Raw genomic sequence first — 13,488 nt, forward strand, 5'->3', positions numbered from 1 at the left:
GCCTCAGTGGGGCATTGGCACGCAGATCTGAACACGATGAACCTTGTTTGAGGTTCTTTTCTGCGTCATCAACTGACATCATGTCCCTGTCAGGAAACCTCTGCTTCTTCCTTATCCCGCGCAGTGTTGCCAGATAGATTGACAGCTCTTTCATCCTTCTGTTGCGCTAGAGCGTTCCGACTAACGTGTTAACCTGCTATGACCGTATTTTGCGCTCTCTGTGTAGAACACACTGGGAGCGCGGGGAAAATAACTCTAAGCTGCAGAGGATGTGAACAGGTGAACAGGTAGAGAGGAAAAGCAGGTAAAGAGGCGGGGGAGGGGCTTTGGCTTCAAACTCTGTCAGAGAGATGGAAACACGGCGTCAGATTGAGACGCAGCTTTCACTGCGGGAGTTGAAGCAGAGACTTTCTCTGGGATGATTCTATGAACTCAAACATGGAAACATGATTATCAAGCAAAACTCTTTAAAATAATAAACCTGATTTCTCCACATTCTTCGTGTCTACCATGCATTGATGCACACATCGCTCCATGCAGCGATCAGACCAGAACTTTAGCTGATAGCTCCGCCCATACGCGACCGCGGTATCAGGCTTTAAAGAACACAATTTCTAAGAGGCGGGGCGCTGCACACCCCCAACAACAGGTTAGTTGACAGTGGCCATTGGGCGTCTCTACCTGGTGCCTTCACGGAGCTTCAGTACATAAGACTCCAACAGCCGCACAGCCTAACGTAGTCCACTATTATATATTCATGAGATATTCATGGCCAAACTGATCCCGCAGAGTTTTTTTTTGCCGCCCGCTCCCGCCCGCAGTACAATTCAAACCGCCCAATCCCGCGAGATTTGCGTTGGGTCCCGCGGGACCCGGCGGAACCCAATCCCAATGCAGCCCTCTAGTGTGGAGTTTTTCCCACATTGTGGGTTTCTGCTGTTTGTTGGTTCTCTGCCAACTATGAAGGACTGCATTCACTATAAAACATACTTTTTCAAAGATCCATACATCAATCCATCTTCCGGTACCGGGTCGCAGGGGCAGCAGCCTGAGCAAAGATGCTCAGACTTCCCTCGCCGCGGCCACTTCCTCCATCTCCTCTGGGGGACTCCATCTCCTGGGACTTCCCCGGAGCCTCCTCCCAGTGGGACATGCCCGGAACACCTCCCCAGGGAGGCGTCCAGGAGGCATCCAGACTAGATGCCCGAGCCACCTCAACTGGCTCCTTTCAATGTGGAGGAGAAGGGGTTCTACTCCAAGCTCTCGGTGGTTGATCGAGCTCCTCACCCTATCTCTAAGGGAGCGCCCAGCCACCCGACGGAGGAAGCTAACTTCTGCCGCTTGTATTCCGGACTTTTTTCTTTCGGTCATGACCCAGAGCTCATGACCATAGGTGAGTATTGGAACAAAGACCGACCGGTAAATTTTGGCTCAGCTCTCAACGGACCGATACAGGTACCACACAACAATAGACGCTGCTCCGCCCTGCCTGTCAATGTCATGCTCCGGTCTTCGCTCACTCGTGAACAAGACCCCAAGATATCTAAACTCCTCCACCCACCGAGTGATGACAAACTACCTTTCTCCCGTTGAGAACTATGGCCTTTAGTGGTCCTGATCCTCATCCCAGCCGCTTCACACTCTCTAGCAAACGATCCCTATGCACGCTGGAGGTCCAGGCTCGGTGAAGCCAACAGGACAACATCATCTGCAAAGAGCAGAGAGGAAACCCTATGGTCCCCAAACCAGACCCCCTACAGCCCCTGGTGAGCATAAAATGACTTTTAAGGAGAATTAAATCTTGTTTAAATTTGACATTAGATGGAGACTGAAGCATTACCAGGTTTAATAGTATGAATAAAAAAGCTAAAATATAACCAGTGTAATAATAATAGGGTGAGGGGGTGGGGGGCTTAGCCTGCGATGAGCCTTGGGGGGGGGGGGGGGGGGGGTTTACTAGGCAGTGGCCCCCCTCCTATGGTTGCCGTATGGAGTGGGCCCCCCCTCTTTCGGTTTTATTTGCACCTTAGACATGTAGGGCCCTTGGTAGGGGGGGTGCTTGGACATCACTGCCAGCAAGCAGCGGATGTCCTCCTAGCACCCTACCCGCCAATTTTAACCGCACCTTAGACATTTAGGGCCCCTTGGTGGGGAGGGTGAGGGGACGTCACTGTGAGTAATCAGGAGATGTCCCCTTAGTGCCCTACCCGCCAATTTTAACTGCACCCCCTTTAGTACACACACCCCTCCCCCCTCAATATATACATCCCAACATAAACACACACACATGCACACACACACCATCTCAAACACACATACACGCACACACATTTTGCAAGGAAGGTGGGACCTGGGTCCATCTGTCCCCTGCCTCTTCCCTGGTGGGGGGTGCGGGCCCCTTTGCAACGGCGGCCGTGTCCCCGGGGTGCCGGCTTCCTGGGCCCGGCGGTGCTCTCTTCGCGCGGTGGGGGAGTTCACATTACATCTGAGCCGGGGGTGTCTGGTCCCTGGGGGGTGGGTTCTGGTCCTTGCTCCTGAGTGCTGGGCCCCGCCAAATTTCCAACTGTGGCCGAGCCTGGTCGGGCCATATTTATAACACCCCTTGTGGGCCCTCTTTTTTTCCCCGGGGTTCCCCCCTCCTGGGCGGGGGCGGCGGGCCCCCTGCCCCGCTCCTCCCTGGACCAACCGTGGGCCGGGCGGATGGCTGCCTGGAGTGCGGGGCGGGTCTCCCTTGGGGGGTCCTGGCTCGTACCTGGGGTTGGGGCGGGGGGATGCCCGGAACTCCTGGGTGGTGGTGGGGTGCTCGTTTGGGGCTGTGGGCGTCCTTCTCCGGTGGGGCTCTGCGTTGGGTTCTCCCGGCGCGGCGGGGGGGCTGCTCTCCTGGTTGGGCTGGGGCGGCGCTCTCTTTCCCTCCGTGCTTCCCTGGCCTCTGGCTCTGGGGGCCTTGCGGCGGCCCTGCTGGCCCTGACCTGGGTGGCGGGCTTGGTCGTACGGGCGGCGGTTGTTCCCTGCCGGTTCCCGTGTGGCGTTGGGGGGATTCTGGCTGCCGCTGCTGCTGCGGTGGGGGTCTTGGGGTGGGGATGGCTGGGCACTCTCCCTCCTTCTTTTCACGTTCCACCATCCATTTTAGAAGAACATAAAACCTCACCTGAGCACTGGTGTTAGCTCACCTTTGCACTAATAGCTTGCATCACTGAATGACTGAAATATTTCACACTAGTTGGTTTTAAGGCATAAGTATGCGTGTGTGAACACTATCTGTTTTGTGTACATGTCGACAGGTGGACATTTTTGCAGCTAGCAGGTGTGTTTATAACATTTGAGTGTGTGTGTGGACGGGCCCCGCCCTTTTTGTACTGCATTTGAACCTTACCATAATGATTAACAACCAGTAAACTTGTTGCTGTATGCTGCTTCATGGTCTTATCCCCCTTCCCCTCCTATTATCACCCCCTACCCCCCCCTCTCTCTAGCGTCCCTCTCTCTTCTTCCCCTCTTTCCTTTTCCGTCCGGTCCAACACCAAAGATTTTCAGACATGATTGAAATTAATAAAGTTTGGCCTCAATTACAAAAGGGGTTCATTCAGACATACCTTTGGTTTGTCAGAAGATAAATAACCCCTCTCGTTAAAGCAAAATATGTCCAACACAAGAGGCCCTCAGCTCTCGTCTGTCTGCCCAGCTGTTGGACAGGACAAGTTAAAAAAACAAAAAAAAACAAAAAAAAAAACATATATAACCAGTGTGTTTGTGACTGAAATATAAAATGAAGTAGACATAAATATGATGGAGAAATCAATAGAATCTGCAGTTTTTATCAGTTTTTGTTAAAAAAGGCTGCATAAAAATGACAGACAGCTTTCAGGTTCTGATGCAGTTCTGAAAAAACTCAGAAACATGATCTGATGGAGGCTCTCATTTATCCTCATTATTCTTCCAAACAGCCCACTCAAGTTGGCCCAAAGGCACATTGGCAGAGCAACATGTTGTCAATGAAGAACCTACTCAGCTGTACTACAAATAAATAAAAAAAACATCCAAACCATAAAGGTAAACAATCAAGACCAATACAACTCTCAACATCCAGAATCCAGCAAATATCCCAAACAGAACAAAACATTTTTACCCACAAAGCACTTGGACAGTACAGGTCCTGCAGCAGAAACAGTCTTTCCAATAATTGAATTTGTCTCATCGCTTTAAAAACTGGAAATATTTTTCTTCCACATTTAAAAAATAAAACAGGAAATGAAAATATGTATGTAAATAAAATTAAAAACAAAGCGTGCACGTGCTGCTGCATGTGCTTCTGTCATGGCGTTCTGGATGAGCTGCTGAGGTCTGTTTGCATCAAGACTCTCAGCTGCTTTAGTCAAACTGCTGAGCGATGGAACAATGGAGCCGTTTCTGAAGGAAGAGGATCAAACATGATGCTCTGCATCTGTTTGCTTCAGGAAGTGGAGGTTTTTTAGAGTCTCCAGACTGTTTCTGAACGGCCAAAGAAAAGCAACTGATGTGGTTCTGTCTCCTACCAGCAGGAAGCGCTCCCAGCCGGACAGAACAGATCCTCAATGCTGCTCTGAGAAGGACTCTTCTGTTCCAGAAGCAGAGACTGTTCACATCCAGGAGAATCTGGACTCCAATGAATCCCAGAGAATCTCCTCTCTGCTGTTTGGACACTTTGACCAGCAGAGGGAAGCAGAACTTTAAGCAACTCTGGATCTGATCCCACAAAAACAATCCATGGATGATCAGATTTCAGAAGATTTGAAGGATCAAAGACAAAGATGTTCTGAAGAGAAGATGTGAGAAGAAAGTCCAGAATGAATCCACTCTGACTTCTCCTCATGTCTCTGAAGCTTGTGTCTTCATGTCTTCACCTCAGAGTTTCTTCTGGATTCCATGTGGATCAATAATATTGATCATGTTCTGTTGTCATTTTCCATCAGAACTTCAGGCTTTTCTCTGCTGATGATCTCTGAGCTGAACTTCTTGGAGGAATTCCTGAATCTGGGATTTGGAGCAAACAGTCAGAACAAAGGAGGTTTCCATTTCTTCTAAGCTCTGCCAGAAGAAAAGAGCTGAAGCTTGAAGCTGAAGCAGCATTTGCTCAGAGAATCTGTCCTCCAGACCAACAAGTCCCACCACAGCCTTGAAGACGTTTCCAGAAGCAGCAGCAGACTGTGTTCCCATGACGATGCTGAAGTCAGCTGCTGCTCTGCAGGAGAAAGTCTGCAGCTCCTCAGTCAGGAAGCTCTTTCAAGCTCGTGCACATCTGTCAGTGCAGCAGCAGAAAGCCTGTTTCCCTGCAGGAAGTCTGAGACTTTTCAAAGTAAGAGCCTCATGTTGGCAGAGATGGGTTGGATTCTTTGATGCTCCAGTGTCTTTTGGATTCAGGATGAGTTCATGCAGATCTAGAAATCCCACCATGATGATCATCCTTGAGGAATTTCAAAATAAAAGACTTACAAACACCACAATCACTGCTGGATGATAAATACATTTACTCTTTATTTTCTGTAAATAAATAATATTTATCAATAAATCCTTGATTTTAAATGATGGATCTAAAGTTGAAAGAAGTCAAAGTGCTGACTCAGCACAGATCAAAGGAGACACAGATGATTTCCTGGAATGAAGAAAACATCAAACATCATGATGTGATCTGGAACTGAGCTGTTCTTCAGAAGATCCTCCCAAACATGGAAACTGTTGCTGCAACACGTGAAGGTTTGGTTCTGTTGCTAGTGAGATCTGATGGATCAGAACCAGACTTCTGTCAGCTGGAACTGTGGCTTCTTCCAGACCATGACATGTCATGTAAATAAATGGTGAGTCAGTTTCAGGTGATAAAAAAGGTTGGTGCTATTTCCAGTTTTAGAAAGAACATGTCTTCTGCACAGTTTGCAGGTAATTGTTGCACAGAGAAAAATGATAACTGCCGTGAAGCAAGTGAAAGTTTTATTAACGCAGTCCAATACCATACCGATGACACCACAGTAAACGTGCAGAAAAGAAAGTCACAATATACGCAAAACCAATAATAAAAAAATAACATGCAAGAAAACTGTGATGCACAGGACACTCTGTCAGATACGGCACTTATAAAAATAATGTCCAATATAAATTAGGGGACGTGACTTTAACAAAGAAATGACAAACAAAATAGAAAAGACGTAGTCCGCTCCTGCACTTGATTAGTCAATCATGCCGCGTGAGGAGCGGACAAACAAAACACAAAACCAAAAACTTTTGCAGAAAAAGAACGGAAAAAGTAAACGCAAGAGTTTCTGATCTTATTTTGTGATGCATATATACATAACTTAAATGAATTAATTTAATTGGTAACAAGTAATTGAGTTAAATTTATTCAACCTAATTTCTTATGTCTATCCATCTCAATGTTTTTTTACAACTCAAGTGTACATACTTATATAACTAAATGTAATATTACTCCAATTCAATTAAATGTTTTTCCATCTTATTTTATTGTAATTCTTGAACTCTCTTATGTCTAAGTTTGAGCCTGCAGATCTACTCATGTTTATAACAATAAAATATATGAAACAAATTGGAATCAAATCATGTACCATATCCATGAATTTATCAAGTCACAGTAGGGGTGCTATATAAACTCATCATCCTCTCCCTCCCTCTCACTCATGGTGCAGAAAAAATTAAACATAACAGGACAAATAACTAGGCAAAACACAGTATAACAGCTACAACTAAACACATTTGGTCAAAAACCCACACTTAAACCCTTGTGCTATCCTAGGCACTTTAACATTGGGAGTTGGGTCATCTAGACCCACTAGACAGTGCCCTGAACCTTTTTCTTCAATGATTTGTGATCTTCACTGGTGTCCATGGATTACAAGAAAATCTTTCCACCTTTGTCATGGTAGGGAGAACATGTTTGTTATGCCCCTTTGTGTCTAGGGGCACAGAGGCGGCATAACATAAAAAAGTAAAGGTTTGTCTAATAAGTTGACTGCAACACAAAACAAATGTCTCCATAAAAATATAACCAAGTTTTCTTTACAAATAAACAACAAAAAGCAATAACTAAAAGTGAAGCTAAAAGGCTTCAGGGTGAACCCAGGCCAAAATAACAAACAAAACCCCAACTAACTGAAACATGTTATCTTACCTGTACAAAGGAAAAGGAAAATAAAGACAAAAACTAACCTCCTTAACCTAACAAAAACAGGAGAAAACATGTACTAAAGAAAATGGCAGTTCACCCCTACAGCTTCACTTAACAAATAACTATAAACCAAAAGACTAATCAGAGTGGGCACAGACAAAACTACAAAGGACTACGAATACAAAATACAAAAGTGCAACACACAACTAAACAAGAGGTGAAATCAAAAACAAAATGGAGAAGCGGGCCAAGCTGCAGTTGAGACTGTTGCAACAAGTCTCCCTTCCCATGGTGTGTAGGTCCATGTGGTGATTTTGAAAGGCTGCCTCCACCAGCTTGTCCAATCGGAGGCCACACCTACATGAGCCACACCTGCAAATAATCGGAAACAAACAGACACACAAAGATCCACAAAAAACACAAGTCCCACAATGATACAGAAATACACAAAACACAGAACAAACAAACAAAACAAAATCAAATACGGCCACAGCCGTAACAACGTCAATGTAAGGGTGGGGTCATCTAAGATAGCACAAGGATTAAACCCAAATCCGTCCAGACCGACAAAGGGAATGGTATCCCACAATGCCTTGCGGTGCTGATCTAACAGCAGCACCAAAGTTATACCTACTTAATTGAATTACTTTGAATGAAAGTGAAATAAATGCCTGATAACTACGTGTTATTTTTAAGCTGACTTAACTAAAAAAAAAAGGATTTATCTTAACTAAAGCAAAAAATTAAGTTAGATCAAAGTAAAAAGTTTATCTTTCCAACATCCATATGTGGTCTCATCACCCTCTCACGGTGGAAAAAGTATTATCTGAGCTTCTTCATCCACTAAATCATCTTCAAATGGACACGTAATGCTGCTTCACCTCTCTGAAAACAAACTAACCTTCAACTAAACCTGCTCCAGACCAGGTTATGTTCAGAGAATGAGTTGCTATGGCAACTTGACATACCCTGAAACATACCTCCATTTCTGGAAGCAAAAGCAGAGGTTATCCACTTCCTTAGCCTCAAACTTACCGTGGGAGCTAGCATAACCTGCTTTATGGAATACCCCCCTGTTGTCTTAGTAATCATAATCACAATAAACACATTAAATAAATTACATTTCCATTGTGTGCAACTAAAATGAATTTTAACATTCATTAGAAAATCTTGAACACCTTTTCAAACAAACAGCATGGATGTCATTTCTGCTCATTGCCCCCTGGCTCATGGATTTGCACTCAAGATTCCCCACTTCCCATGAGTCTCAGGGGCTGAAGGCGGGGCTAACCCCCAGGCCAGTTGTAGCCTCTCCGATCAGTCCCTTAATGTGAGTGTCAGTCAGAACGGACCGATGCATTGATTTCACGTGTTTCAAGATAACAGGGACTCACATACATATATTGAGGAGAACAGCTTGTATTCAGAGGTCGGTGGTGTTTTGTTGGGACGTTTGTGAGGTTTCTGGACAGAAAGGACGATACGTGGTTCGTGTGGGAACTCTCAGCATTTTCCAAAGTGTTGTAAATGAGTGAAGAAGTGTTGAACGAAAGGCAACGTGGATTGCTGTTATTATGTGAGACTAGCAGATGATCGATCGGAGCTGCAGTGAAGAGGACGGCGGTGTTTGTGGGAGTTGGAGCTGAAGATCGGAGCAGGAACCATGTCTTCCCTTCAGTCTCTGAGAGAGTTGATCAACGAGCGACTAGCTGCTGCTGCTGAACCTGAAGAAATCTTCCGACTCTGTGAAGGAACCATCGTCCAGTGCGAGCAGGAGCTCTGTCGTCAGCGCAGACTGCTGGATGTCATCTGGAAACCACAGCTTAAGCTCCACAACATAGGTATGTTCTCTTCTACAAAGAAAGAGAGAAGCTTCATGCTTTTCTTTTTGGTGACCCTCTTGTCACTCAGTGGTGGTTCCATACTAACTTGCTCCCTGGGCGAGTAACCCCCCACGCACACATAGAAATTTGATGACATCCTTGTGTGTTCCCCATCTTCATTTGGCCATTTTACACAAAAAATACATGAATTTTATAAACTCGTGTTACAGGGGAGTCAAACTCGGTCACACAGGGAGCCTAAATCCAAAACACGCTTTTAGGTTTTGGCCCAAACAAGATAAACATTTATCGAACACACTAAAGCTAAACTTTAAAACCTATAAAACTGAATTTCTTGAACATAAATATGAATAAAAATAGACAGGAATATTACTCCATAATAAATGAAGTTAAACCTTAAAGTATTATATTGTGGCGACCTGGGGGTTAGCCCCACCTATGGCCACTAGGACTCATAGGAAGTGGGGAATCTTGTGTGTGTGAAATCCTTGGTGAGGAATTTCTGAGCAGTGAACAGAAGTCACGTTCATGTGGCTTGGCTGTCTGTGTGTTTTAAATGAATGGGCTTTGATGCCTGAAAAGAGATGTTTTGTTTTTTTCTGTCTCCCTCTCCCTCTCAGAGAGTGTTCGGGGACAGCTCTCCAATGCAGCCAGTTAGTTAGCAGATCGGTTCTTGTTTCCCTGCAACGAGTGATGTAGCAGGACTCGCGGATTTTCGTTATTTGCGGGGGGGTGAGGAAAATAAAGACACGTCATCAAAATGTCTACAATAGTTAATAATGACATTATTTGCATGAGCTGAAGAATCTAAAGGCACAATGATCCATGTGTTGGGGAATCGAGGCAGCGCTCTGTGCTCACCGCTCTCTGAAGTGACATCACCTCACCTGCGCCCACTGCCCCTTTCCTTTTCCTTCACTCCTTCTCAAGGACTGGGGCGTGCAGCTGCAGGGGCACCAAATCACAGGTTTTAGGCTGTTACAAACTCTGTGATACGACACAGTTAATAGAAAACCGATAGTGGCATAAAAAATTCTTCCAAACACGGGGATGGCGCCCCCTTTAAATTTGCACCCCGGGCATTTGCTCATATTGCCCGTGTCTAAAACCTCTACTACCGTCACTGTGTACAGACCATCAACCCCCTCCTGCTTTATTAAAGATGTTTCTCCATTTTTATCATCACTTCACATCAGATATAATAGGATTTCAATTATTGGTGATTTTGATTGACATGTTGACGACATTGATGATGTCATGACTGTGGGTTTTTCACAGATTTCAAAAATGTCCCACAGCTGCTCACAACAGAGGACACACTCAGGACTTGCTCATTATATACAGCCTGTCTGCTGGAGGGTCCAGTGTGTACAGTTGTATACAGTTGTGGACATCTGTCCGATTCCAATGTACACATCTGGAGCAGCTGCTTGAGTTGCTGTTTTTAGCCTAAATCAAAAAACTGTGTGGCTCTGTGACAGACTGGTGACCTGTCCAGGGTGGACAGGTCACCAGTCCACACCAGTAACTGGGACAGACTCAGATGGCCCTGTGACCTGAAAGGGATGAAGTGGGTTAAGATGATGCATGATGGGTAGTTTTGTTGTGTATCTGTAAAGTTTAGAGTAAAAGTGGTTGTAATTAAATTGAAGTCTGCAAACACATTTCCGCATATTCTTAGCAGTGTTGGATAAATGACTTTTAAAGAGCAATTGATTACTTTAGTTACTGGATGAAATTACTGGCATCCTTCTGTCTCAGAGACGGTGGACACTGCACCTGAGTCTTTAGTTTATCACGCAACAGTGCCTTCTGTGGCGGAATAAGCCAATACAGGAGCTGCAGTTCCTGCCGCACTTACTGCAAATGTGGTCCATGGTGGATACTAAGGAAGTAGTGGGCTGGGTTCTCAGTTTGCGCCCCTTCTTTTCCTCACACTGGATCTCTCTCTTCTTCTCAACCTGCTTCACGCGGGTTATGATTTTGGCACGCCAGGCAGAGAGGTCAGAAGTTGCCGTTTCGAGATCTGCTGGGTTGATGTTACATGACTTTAGATCTCTCCTGCAAACATCCTTGTAGGGCAGGACAGGTCGTCCGGTTGGCCGTGTTCCAGTGGCGAACTCGCCATAGAGGATTTCCTTGCTCGTCTTCCAACCTGCATACATGTCCGAGCCAGCGCAGGCGCCTCTGGAAGAGGGTGGATGAAATTGTAATAAAATTACTTTACTCATTCCTCATTTTAAAAAGTAATTCACTACTCTGCACTTTAATTCTTCCACTCACATAAAATTTCTTAAGGGAATAAAGCTAGCACAATCAAGTAGGGGTGTAACGGTACACATAGTTGGAGCGAACCATTTCGGTAAGGCAATTTCGTTTCGGTTCACGTTTGAACCATTTCGGTTTCTCTGTTTTTTGTTTATTTTCCCCCCAAATGTATTCACTTTGCAACTAATGTTACTTGCAGTATTCCGCACAGACTAAATGGTTTTTGCACTCACGCGACTGTAGGAAGGGGGGGCAGAACGTGGGAGCATGCAGCTAAAGAGTGTGTGTGAGAGCACGCGTTCAGTTTGTGTCACTCAGTTATGGATAATAGTAATAAAAAAAAGCTTATCGTAATTGCTCGCCATTGTTATGGTAATTGCCCCATTTCTATCTACAGTACTGACATTGGGATGTCATTCGGGCTCGAGAAATGCAACCGGATGGTGACAAAGAGAGGCAAGGTCGTCCACACAGGAGGGGTCTCACTCCCAGAAAGAACAATAGCAGACATTGAGGACAGTTACAAGTACCTTGGAATTCCGCAGGCAAATGGCAACATGGAGCAGGCAACAAGGAAAGCTGCAACAGCTAAAATAAGGCAAAAATAAGGCCCGGGCAATAAACAGCTACGCACTGCCAGTTATGAGATACACTGCAGGAATAATAAGATGGCCAAAGGAAGAGATAAAGACCACAGATGTTAAGACACGAAAGATTCTCAGCATGCATGGAGGGTTCCATCCCAAATCCAGCACCCTGAGACTGTATGCTAGCCGCAAGGAAGAAGGCCGAGGACTAGCGAGCGTAGAAGCCACTATCCAGGATGAAACATCCAAGATCCATGAGTACATCAAGCTCAAGGCCCCAAATGACAGTGTGCTCAGTGAATGTCTCAGGCAATGGAGAGCAGAGGATGCAGTGCTGGAGGACAGATTCTCATGGGAGGACAAACGCCTGCATGGGATGTACCACCGGACCATAACTGAAGTGGCTGATATCAAGAAGTCCTACCAATGGCTAGAAAGGGCTGGCCTACAGGAGAGCACCGAAGCGCTCATCCTGGCAGCCCAGGAACAAGCCCTGAGCACCAGAGCAATAGAGGCTCAGATCTACCACACCAGACAAGACCCAAGGTGTAGGCTGTGCAAAGAGGCCCCTGAAACAATCCAGCACATAACTGCAGGGTGTAAGATGCTGGCAGGTAAAGCATACATGGAGCGCCACAATCAAGTGGCTGGAATAATATACAAGAACAGGTGTGCAGAATATGGACTGGAAACCCCAAGGTCAAAATGGGAAACACCTCCGAAGGTGGTAGCGCAGGAGTGTATGTGAGCGCGCATTCAGTATGTGTAGCTCAGCAATGCAGAACAGCCATAAGTCTGAACGGGGAAGTGAACCCCGAAGGAAGATCCGCCTTCCACGGTCAGAAATGTCACTGCAGTTCAGGTTCAACAGCTACTAGGTGAAGGAGGTGACAGTGCGCATGTCCACAGGATCAGCATGGCTAATGCAGATGCGAGGACACCCCCCCCCCCCCCCCCATTTCCTTACGTTCATTCTCAGACCATTTTCTTTGGCTCTCTGGCTCTGATTCTGCTGCTGCAGAAAAAAATCTGCAGAGACTCACAGAGAGAGGATGGAGGCAGCAGATGCTGCTGCAGACTGGGGGCGGAGCCTGGAGATGACTGATGGAGGTCAGAGGGTGGAGCTTCATCAGGATGAAGGAGCTGCTTGGATTCTGGCTTGATTATCCTAAAATCAAGAGACTCAAACAGGAAGTTCATGATGTTTCTCTGCTGGATTTTCCAGTGTTTCCAAAACTGATGATGTCATCAATCTGATCTTTAAAAACCCCTTTACTTCCTGGTTTCATTGACAGCAAATGTTCCTAAAGATCTGACCCCCTAAAAGCTCCAATAGCAGCTCAGCAGAAACTCTGATCTTTCTTGATGTGGAGGGGCGGAGCCTGAAGAGGAAGCATCTTTCTGCAGGTGGTGCTGCAGCTTTGGGCATGTTTTCCAACTCTTTAACTTCTGCTGTTCATGGAGTCGTGTCCCTCTGTTCTTGGAAAGGAGAAACGTGCAGAGAACTTTTCCCATTTCCACTCCCTCCTTTCAGCTGCTGTCCACTGTTCCCCTCTGAATGAGAAGGGAGGTGCTCTCATCTGTTCTGCCCAGCCCCATCTAGAAAGACATCAGCACCACCTGAACATTCCAAAGCTCT

At 45.9% G+C, this 13,488-nt stretch overlaps 1 protein-coding gene across 1 annotated transcript in view; it reads right to left on the reverse strand.

Annotated features, from left to right (window-relative positions):
* Positions 1 to 13,488, reverse strand: part of LOC111946428 (NLR family CARD domain-containing protein 3-like) — a 104,390-nt gene that overhangs the window by 68,756 nt on the left and 22,146 nt on the right. The window lies entirely within an intron of this gene.

Source organism: Oryzias latipes, chromosome 2 (genome assembly GCF_053564925.1).
Source record: "Oryzias latipes strain Hd-rR chromosome 2, Olatipes_Hd-rR_3.1".
Taxonomy (NCBI): Eukaryota; Metazoa; Chordata; class Actinopteri; order Beloniformes; family Adrianichthyidae; genus Oryzias; species Oryzias latipes.